The sequence below is a fragment of the Mus caroli genome, unplaced genomic scaffold, assembly GCF_978045245.1.
Source record: "Mus caroli unplaced genomic scaffold, Mus_caroli_1 scaffold_3, whole genome shotgun sequence".
NCBI classification, from domain to species: Eukaryota; Metazoa; Chordata; class Mammalia; order Rodentia; family Muridae; genus Mus; species Mus caroli.
In genome coordinates, this window is record NW_028227258.1 from 120,152,520 (window position 1) to 120,162,475 (window position 9,956).

The window sequence follows — 9,956 nt, forward strand, 5'->3', positions numbered from 1 at the left end:
GAGGCCTTTAAAGAGAAAATTAATAAATCCCTTAAAGAAATACAGGAAAATACAGTTAAACAGTTGAAGCAAGGAAAGGTGTCTTTCAACAGAAGAATGAATACAGAAAATGTGGTACATTTACATAATGGAGTACTACTCAGCTATTAAATACAATGAATTCATGAAATTCTTAGACAACTGAATGGAACTAGAAAATATCATCCTGAGTGAGGTAATCCAGTCACAAAAGAACATACATGGTATGCATTCACTGATAAGTGAATATTAGCCTAAAAGCTCCAAATACCCAAGATTCAGTTCACAAACCACATGAAGCTCAAGAAGAAGGAATACCAACGTTTAGAAGGGGTAACTAAATACTTGCAGGAGAAAATAAGGAGACAACATGTGGAGCAGACACAGAAGGAAAGGCCATCCAGAGACTGCCCCATCTGGGAATCCATCCCATATATAGTCACCAAATACAGACACTATTGTGGATGCTAAGAAGTACATACTGATAGGAGCCTGATGTAGCTGTCTTCTGAGAGGCTCTTCCAGAGCCTGACAAATACAGAGGCAGATGCTAGCTGCCAGCCACTGAACTGATCACGGGGTCCCCAATGGAGGAGTTAGAGAAAGGACTGAAGGAACTGAGGGTTTGCAACACCATAGAAAGAACAACAATATCAACCAACCAGAGTTCCCAAGGTCTAAACCACTAACCAAGCAGTACACATGGAGAGACCATGGCTCCAGCTGCATATGTAGCAGAAGATGGCCTTGTCGGGTATTAATGGGAGAAAATTTCTTACCAACAGCAGAATCTCTCTCTCTCTCTCTCTCTCTCTCTCTCTCTCTCTCTCTCTCTCTCTCTCTCTCTCTCTCTCTCTCTCCCTCCCTCCCTCCCTCCCTCCCTCCCTCCCTCCCTCCCTCCCTCCCTCCCTCTCTCTCTCATCACCAATATCAAAATAACACAGAGAAACAACCACTGGTCATTAATTTCTCTCAATACCGATGGATTCAATTACTGAATAAAAAGCTAACAAAATATATATGAAAACAGGATCCATCATTCTGCTGCACACAAGAAACCCACCTCAGCAATAAAGATAGAAATTACCTCAGAGTAAAGGGCTGAAAAAAAAGGTTTTGAAGCAAATGGATCCAAGAAGCAAGCTGCAGTAGCCATGCTAGTATTTAATAAAATAGATTTTCAACCAAAATTAATAAAAAGAAACAGGGAAGGACACAATACTTACAAATCTACCAAGATGTTATCTCAATTCTTAACATCTATGCCTCAAACACAAGAGAACCCACATCTGTGAAGAAACAATACTAAAGCTTAAATCACATATCAAACCCCACACATTAATAGTGGGAGACTACAATACCCCATGCTCATCAATTGACATGTCATCCAGACAAAAACTAAGCAGAGAAATAATGAAAGTAACTGATATTATTAATCATATGGACCTAATAGACATCTATAGAATTTTTCACCCAAACATAATAAAATATACCTTCTTCTCAGCACCTCATGGATCCTTCTCTAAAACTGACCATAGAGCTGGTCACAAAGCAAGCCTTGGCACATACAAGAAAGTTGAAATAATGCCTTATATCCTATGACATCACCATGTATTAAAGCTGGACTTCGACAAAAGAAACACCAGAAAACCTAGATATCCCTCAACTGAAAAATGGATGAAAAAAATGTGGTACATCTATCTACACATGGAATACTATTAAGCCATTAAAAACAAGGACAGATGAGTTTCACAGGCAAATGGATAGAAGTGAAGAATATCATCCTGAGTGAGGTACTCCAGACCCCCCTCCCCCCCCAAAAAAAACATCATGCATAGAATGAACTCATTTATAGGAGGATATTAGCCACAAAACACAGGATACTCCACAGATCTGAAGAAACTAGACAAGAAGGAAAGCCCAAGTGAGAAATTTTAAATCTCACTTAGATAGGGGAATAAAATAGTCTTAGGAGGCAAATGGAGGGGGGAAACTGGATGGGAGAGCAGATGGGGAGGGAAATGGGGGTTCAGGATCAGGTGTGGGAAGGGACAGATGGCCACAAGAATGAATGGAAATTTGCAATTGGAAGGAGTGGCAAAGAAGGTGGCATCTCAAGTATGTGCCAAATACCTGAGGTAGGGGAGGCACCCAAGAAACTATGGGTGTTGCTTTAGCTGTGACTCACAGCTTTAGGGATGTGGATCCTGAGGAGGCTACCCCCTATAATAGCTAACAGCCCCAATAGATCTTCAACCCAGTGGAACACTAACCCAATCACAAAATTCCAGCCAAATCTAACCTATCTAAAAGAGACTCAGGGTTGGAGTATGGAGCAGAGACAGAGGGAATGCCCTAGTAATAGCTATCCCAACTAGACACAGATCCCACAGGCAAGCACCAATCCCTGACACTGTTAATGATACTTTGTTATGCTTGTAGACAGGAGTCTAGCAAGGCTGTCCTCAGACAGATGGAGACACCCACAGCCAGTGGATGGAACTTGGGGATTCTTATTAGAGAGTTGGGGGAAGGATTGTGGGCCCTGAAGAAAATAGGAACTCCACAGGAAGACCAACAGAGTCAACTAACCTGGACCGGTTGGAGTTCTCAGAGACTGATTCACAAACCAAAGAAATACACAGGCTGGACCTACCACCACCATACCCCTGCACATATGTAGCAGATATGCAGCTTGGTCTTCATCTGGGTCCTGAACAACTGGAGTGGAGGCTCTCCCAAAAGCTATTGCCTGTGTGTAGGATATGTTCTTCTAGCTGGACTGCCTTATCTAGCCTCAATGGGAGATGAAATGCCTAGCCCTCTAGAGATTTGATGTGCCAGGGTTGGGAGATATGATATGATGGGGGAATAGGGAGAGGCTCCACTCTCTCAGAGGAGAAAGGGAGGCAAAGGGATTGTGGAAGGGAGTAACCATCTTTGAGGGCTGCAATCAGGATGTAAAGTAATAATGAGAAAAAAATTCTCTCTAAATATAAGAATCTCTCTACATAACAACAATTAATGAAAAAAAAAGGCTATAATTTGAAAGAAAGCTGGGACAGTTATATGGGAGAGTTTGGAGGGAGAAAGGGGAAGGAAAAATGATGTAACTATAGCCTCGAAAGTACAAAAAAAGTACATAATCATAGAGGGGAAGAAACAAGAACGTGAGAATCTGGCTATTGCTAAAACTCAGATACAAACGCCAGTGTCAGAGGTGAACAATCACCCAGTGCTTCTGTGGAAACAGAGGAGAACTTGAGGTCTCCATAAATCATGCTTGTGCTTTCACACAATGTCCTCCATTGCCCTGGCTGAAATCAACAAGCTCTCTGTTGGTTTATTGAAATAATCCCATAACTGACCTTCTTTCTTTTATTATAACTTCTAACACAACCAATATCCCTCTCTTCTCAGTATCAAAATATTTCATGGAACTTAAATTCCTTCTTGCCATCTATGTCAGTTAATCCTGCTTAACTCGACTGGATTTGAATCATCGAAGAAAAACATTTGAACGTGTCTGTAATGATCTTTACAGGGAGGTTTTTATAGAGTAGTGAAGACACATGCGAAATGTCAATAGCATGGTCTCATGGACTAGGTTTCTGAACTGAATACAAAGAAAAAGCCATAGAAACTGTGGATGCAGAGGAACCTGGCACTTCATGTTCCTGCATATAAGCCTTCCCTACTGTTATAGACTATCTCCTAGCTGTAAGCCAGAATAAACCTGTCCTTCCTTAAATTGCTTCTTGTCAAGGATTTAGTCACAGTGGCAGAAAATAGCTAATATGTCATCCTTTTTACTCTAAGTCTCTCATTGTCTCCCCACAGCTAATAAAATACATAGAAAATCCTTAGCATCATGTATGCATCCTGCATGCCTGAGTTTTTGTCCTGTTCTCTAACTCATACATTACAGGCCTATGAGTGCTCAATCAAGTTCACAGAGCCTTTCATACTGCAGAGAATGTTCTTTCTTCTACACTCCCTCTCACATCACTCAAAGCTCATATTAGGTTTTACATCCTGATGTCCCTTCTGACTTCCTGATCTGAATTTGGTCTTTCTATTATAATCTTATGTTGATAAATTGCATATTTTATAATTACCACTTTAGTTCATACCTGTGTAATTTTTAGCTTTCACTTAAGGACTAGACAGTAGTAAACTTTCCTAGCAACTCAGAATTACTCAATAGGACAGGATTGAATAGGCCCATTAGTCACTCCTATACTTTAGGACTGAAGATTCATCTCACACTGCATTTTAGAACATCACGTGGAGCTAAACTACCTTTGGAAGGAATAACTGATGAAATTCTTCCCTTACAGTTTTGAAGACCTGAGTTGGATCCCCATAATCCACATTTAAAAAAAAAATCCAGGCTGACACCATGAACTTGTAATCCCCAAACTGGGGCAGCAGAAGAGAAAGGCTCCCCGAGGGTGATTCACAGACTAGGGAGAGACCTTGTCCCAAAAAGAAAATGGAAAGTACCAGAGGAACAGTACATGAGGTTGTTCCTGGTCTCTGCACAAGATGTAACACTTGCATTCACACACACACACACACACACACACACACGCACACGCACACGCACACGCACACGCACACGCACACGCACACGCACACGCACACGCACACACTGAAAAGCTTAATCAGTAGGTGTCAGCATTTTATGCATTAGTCAGGACGAGTTACCTGTTAGCATATTGACGGTCTTTTTTGTCCAATGGATAATTGGCCTGAGTATCCCAAGTATGTCAATCTCAAATTCAAGTCCATGGAATTAGTGCTGAGTTGCCTTTGAGAAACACTTCTCCCTTGTGATTTAAGTCCTCAAATCATAGAACCCAAGCATGGAATGACAAAGCAAACACATCTACATGTGGACTGCAAGGAAACAAACTGAGATTCACTCCCCTGCCTTAAAGGGTGTGTGCGTTTCTGACTCTTCTTGCACCTTGAAGGTGAGTCCTCAACATTCCCAGATACAAAAATTTCATAACCTTTCGGCACCAGTGAGCCTCATCAAGCTTGATGAGGCTTTTGAGACATTTATATTACGTCTGTTTTCTCCTTTCCTGGTCTAATCCACATTATGCCATCAATGTCACAGCCCAGAATAGTGTTTTGTCATGAGAAAGGTGTAGTTGTTTGGGGATCCAAATATTAATCAGAAGTATTGGTGACTCCTTACATTTCCAAACAAAATATAAGGTTAGCTTTTCTATTTCTAAAAATAAAAATGAAATTTTGATAAAAATTAAAATGGAAGATTGCTTGGGGAAGCCTTACCACAATTTTAGCAATAGTAAGCCTATAAACCAAATCAAAAGATACCTTTCCACATGATATGACTTTCATCCTTTTATCTTGTTAATGTTTTGTAGTTTTCAACGTGAAAATCTTGCCCAACCCTAGACAAATAAGTTCGTAAGCATTTTATTCTTTTTGGTTATTTTTTAAATTGAATTGTTTCCTTAAGATGATTCATTGTTTATTACTAATGTGCAGAAACACAACTGATTTTATTTTTATTTATTTTCTTGCCAATTTAGCTGTTATTTTTTTCTCCTGCCCAACTGATCTGACTAAATCTCTACCAAAATGTTGACTATGGTAGTAATGCTGGACATTCTTCTCTTGTTTTCAATATAAATAATTTTGATATATTATTAAAAAGTTATCCAGAGTTTTATTTTGAGACCATTTTCATTATATTCTTAACTGGTACTTTTAGTATTTTATTGCTGATATATAGAACAAAATTGGCTTTTTAAATTTGTTCCATATTCTGCTAGCTATATTCATTGTAACAACATTTAAATTGATATTTTAACATCTTCTAATTTTTGATTTGGTAACCTTAGGAGTTTTCATTACTTTTTAATTTTTACTATGCTGCCTATATCTACTAGTGTAATCATAGGGAAAAAAAAGGTGCTTCGCCATGTTCCTGTTTTCCAAATGAAAATATTCTCTATGAAGCATTGTGTTTGTAAAGGGTTTTTATGGGTTGTTTTTACCAACTTGAAGAAGCCCTCTTTTAGTTCCTAAATTGATAGAGTCACCATGTGTTTGGTTAAATTATATCAAGGTACTTTTCTACTATCTACTGAGATAATAATGTATGCTTTCTCCTTTGCACTGTTAATCTCACCAATGCTATTAGTAGGTTTTAAAATATTGAATTGGTGATGTTTCACTAATGAATTCTGCTTAGCCATGACTTATTGTTATTCTCTATATTGCTAGTATTGGTTTGCCTCCATTTTGCTGAGAATTATTGTGCCTATGTTTGTGGAGGATACTTACTGTTATCTTTTCTTATCACCATCTATATTTCTATTTTGTATACAGAGGGAAAACTGGAAACACTGCAGAGTGATGGTAACTCTGAAAGAGTTAATAATACTGGCTTGGTGTTTATACTTAAAATAATACTTGTTTGGTTGGTTGGTTTTTGCCAGCTATTTGGTGGACTTTTCCTAAAGTCATTTAAGTTGTGAGGTTTTGTTTTTGTTTTTGTTTTCTGGAAAATTGAGATTTGTTTTATGATGTTTTCTGTATTAATGTTTCATTTGTGCTTGAAAAGAATATGTTGTCAGTTAGGGCTGGGATAGTGTTCAATAAAGCCAGTTAGATGAAACTGGCTAAAGTCTTCTTCTATACTGTTATTGATTTTACTGTTCAATTCATTATGAAGGGATGTACTGAAATTATTAATTATAATTTAAAATTTGTCAATTATTCCTTTCAGTTTTTTAATTATTTTGCTTTGTGTGTCTTAAAGCTCTGATTAATGTTATATGACAATGAAAGACTCACACACACCCCCATAGACATTTTCAGTGTGTGCCTACTTTCTCTGGTACTGACACAGAGGCCCTGCTTTCCAATACTAATCATGTGTCTCTTCAGCCCTTCACTCTTCAGCTATGTAGATTTTGTTTTTGCTTTCCTTTATGATACATGTTTTTAAACCAGTGGACTATTGTCATCTTTATAATTGGTTTTAAGTGTATCATCTCGCCATGTAGTTCCCAACTATTCCCTGTTATAACTGAGGTTTTATTTGCAAGTCTGTTCTTTGTTTTGAGGTTGCTGAGCAGGTTTTAAGTTTTTAATATCATCCCCTCTGCCATGAGCTCTCTCTGAAGTCTACCTCTGTCTTCTTCCCCTTCCTCCCCTTTTCATCCTCCTCTCCTTCTCTCCTTCCCATTCTCTCTCATTCTTTCTCTAGAGAATTGTATCGTGTGCATCTTTACCATTCATCTTTCATTGTGAACCTTGGAATACTATGTCATGTCCCACGTGAGGTCAGCCCTCTTCCCCCAAGTTCTTATTTTTGAAATACTTTGTCCTTCATCTAAATATTACATGAATCTCAAAGTTTAATTGTTGCTGTATGTTTTTCTTTAACCTCAAGCTATCTTTTAGAATAATTTAAAACAAAAGATCATTGAACTCAGAGGCAGCTGTCAGGCATTTGTGTGGTCTCGTTGTCAGCACAGCCAGGACTACATGCAAGCAACCATGTCTAAGGGACCTGCAGTTGGCATTGATCTTGGCACCATCTACTCCTGTGTGAGTGTCTTCCAGCAATGGAAAGGTAAAAATAATTGCCAATGACCAGGGTAACCACACCACGCCAAGTTACGTTGCTTTCACTGACACAGAGCAATTAATTGGGGATGCAGCCAAGAATCAGGTAGCAATGAACACCAACACAGTTTTTGATGCCAAACATCTGATCGGGCATAGGTTTGATTGATGCTGTTGTTCAGTCTGATATGAAGCACTGGCCCTTCATGGTGAATGATGCAGGCAGGCCCAAGGTCTAAGTGGGACAAAGAGGAGACAAAAAGTTTTTACCCAGAGGAAGTGTCCTCCATGGTTCTGACAAAGATGAAGGAAATTGCAAAAACATACCTCTGAAAGACTGTTACCAATGTGGTGGTCACAGTGCCAGCTTACTTCAATGACTCTCAGTGGCAGGCAACAAAAGATGCTGGAACTATTGCTGGCCTCAATGTTCTCCAAGTCATCAATGAACCAACTGCTGCTGCTATTGCTTATGGCTTAGATAAGAAGGTCAGAGCTGAAAGGAATATGCTGATTTTTGACTTGGGAGGTGGCACTTTTGATGTGTCAGTCCTCACTATTGAGGATGGAATTTTTGAAGTCAAATCAACAGCTGGAGACACACACTTGGGTGGAGAAGATTTTGACAACCAAATAGTCAGCCATTTCATTGCCAAATTTTAGTGAAAGCACAAGAAGGACATCAGTGAGAACAAGAGAGCTGTCTGCTGTCTCCGCACAGCCTATGAGCGGGCCAAGCATACCCTCTCCTCCAGCACCCAGGCCAGTATTGAGACTGATTCTCTCTGTGAGGGAATTGATCTGAGGCATTGAATGCTGACCTGTTCCTTGGCACACTGGACCCTGTAGAGAAGGCCCTTGGAGATGCCAAACTAGATAAGTCACAGATCCATGATATTGTCTTGGTGGGTGGTTCTAACAGAATCTCCAAGATTCAGAAACTTCTGCAAGACTTCTTCAATGGAAAATAACTGAACAAGAGCATTAACCCTGATGAAGCTATTGCCTATGGTACAACTATCCAGGCAGCCATTCTATCTGGAGACAAGTCTGAGAATGTTCAGGATTCGCTGCTCTTGGATGTCACTCCTCTTTCCCTTGGTATTGAAACTGCTGGTGGAGTCATGGTTGTCCTCATCAAGGGCAATACCACCATTCCCACCAATCAGACACAGACTTGCACCACCTACTCTGACAAGCAACCAGGTGTACTCATTCAGGTGTATGAAGGAGAAAGGACTATGACTAAGGACAAGAACCTGCTTGGAAAGTTTGACCTCACGGGCATACCTCCAGCACACCGTGGGGTTCCTCAGATTGAGGTTACTTTTGACATCAATGCCAATGGTATCCTCAATGTTTCTGCTGTAGATAAGAGCACAGGAAAGGAGAACAAGATCACCATCACCAATGACAAGAACCACTTGAGTAAGGAAGATATTGAGTGCGTGGTCCAAGAAGCTGAGAAGTACAAAGCTGAGGATGAGAAGCAGAGAGATAAGGTTTCCTCCAAGAATTCACTGGAGTCCTATGCCTTCAACATGAAAGCAACTGTTGAAGATGAGAAACTTCAAGGCAAGATCTATGATGAGGACAAACAGAAGATTCTTGACAAGTGCAATGAAATCATCAGCTGGCTGGATAAGAACCAGACTGCAGAGAAGGAAGAATTTGAGCATCAGCAGAAAGAACTGGGGAAAATCTGCAACCCTATCATTACCAACCTGTACCAGAGTGCTGGTGGCATGCCTGGGGGAATGCCTGGTGGCTTCCCTGGTGGAGGAGCTCCCCCATCTGGTGGTGCTTCTTCAGGCCCCACCATTGAAGAAGTGGATTAAATCAGTCCAAGAAGAGGTTGTAGCATTGTTCCATAGGGACCCAAAACAAATAACATGGAATAATAAAACTATTTAAATTAGCACCAAAAAAAGCAACAAAAATTGTAATTTTTTTAAATTTTACTTGTTTATTTATTTATTTATACTCCATATTTTATCCCCCCCCACTCTACCTTCCAACTGTTCCTCATCCCATACCTTCTCCCCAACCCCTGTCTCCACGTGAATGTCCCCATCCCCCTTCCCACCTGACCTCTAAACTCAGTGAGACCTCCAGTCTCTTGAGGGTTAGGTGCATCATGTCTAAATGAACAGACTCAGCAGTCCTCTACTGTATGTGTGTTGGGGGCCTCATATCAGCTGGTATATGCTGCCTGTTTGGTAGCCCAATGTTTGAGAAACCTCAGGGGTCCAGATTAAATGAGACTGCTGGTCCTCCTATAGGATCACCCTTCTCCTCAACTTCTTTAAGCTTTTTCCTAA

At 40.1% G+C, this 9,956-nt stretch overlaps 1 pseudogene; it reads left to right on the forward strand.

Moving 5' to 3' along the window:
* Nucleotides 1-7,566: 7,566 nt before the first annotated feature.
* On the forward strand, nt 7,567-9,473 carry LOC110291372 (heat shock cognate 71 kDa protein pseudogene; annotated as a pseudogene).
* Nucleotides 9,474-9,956: the final 483 nt, after the last annotated feature.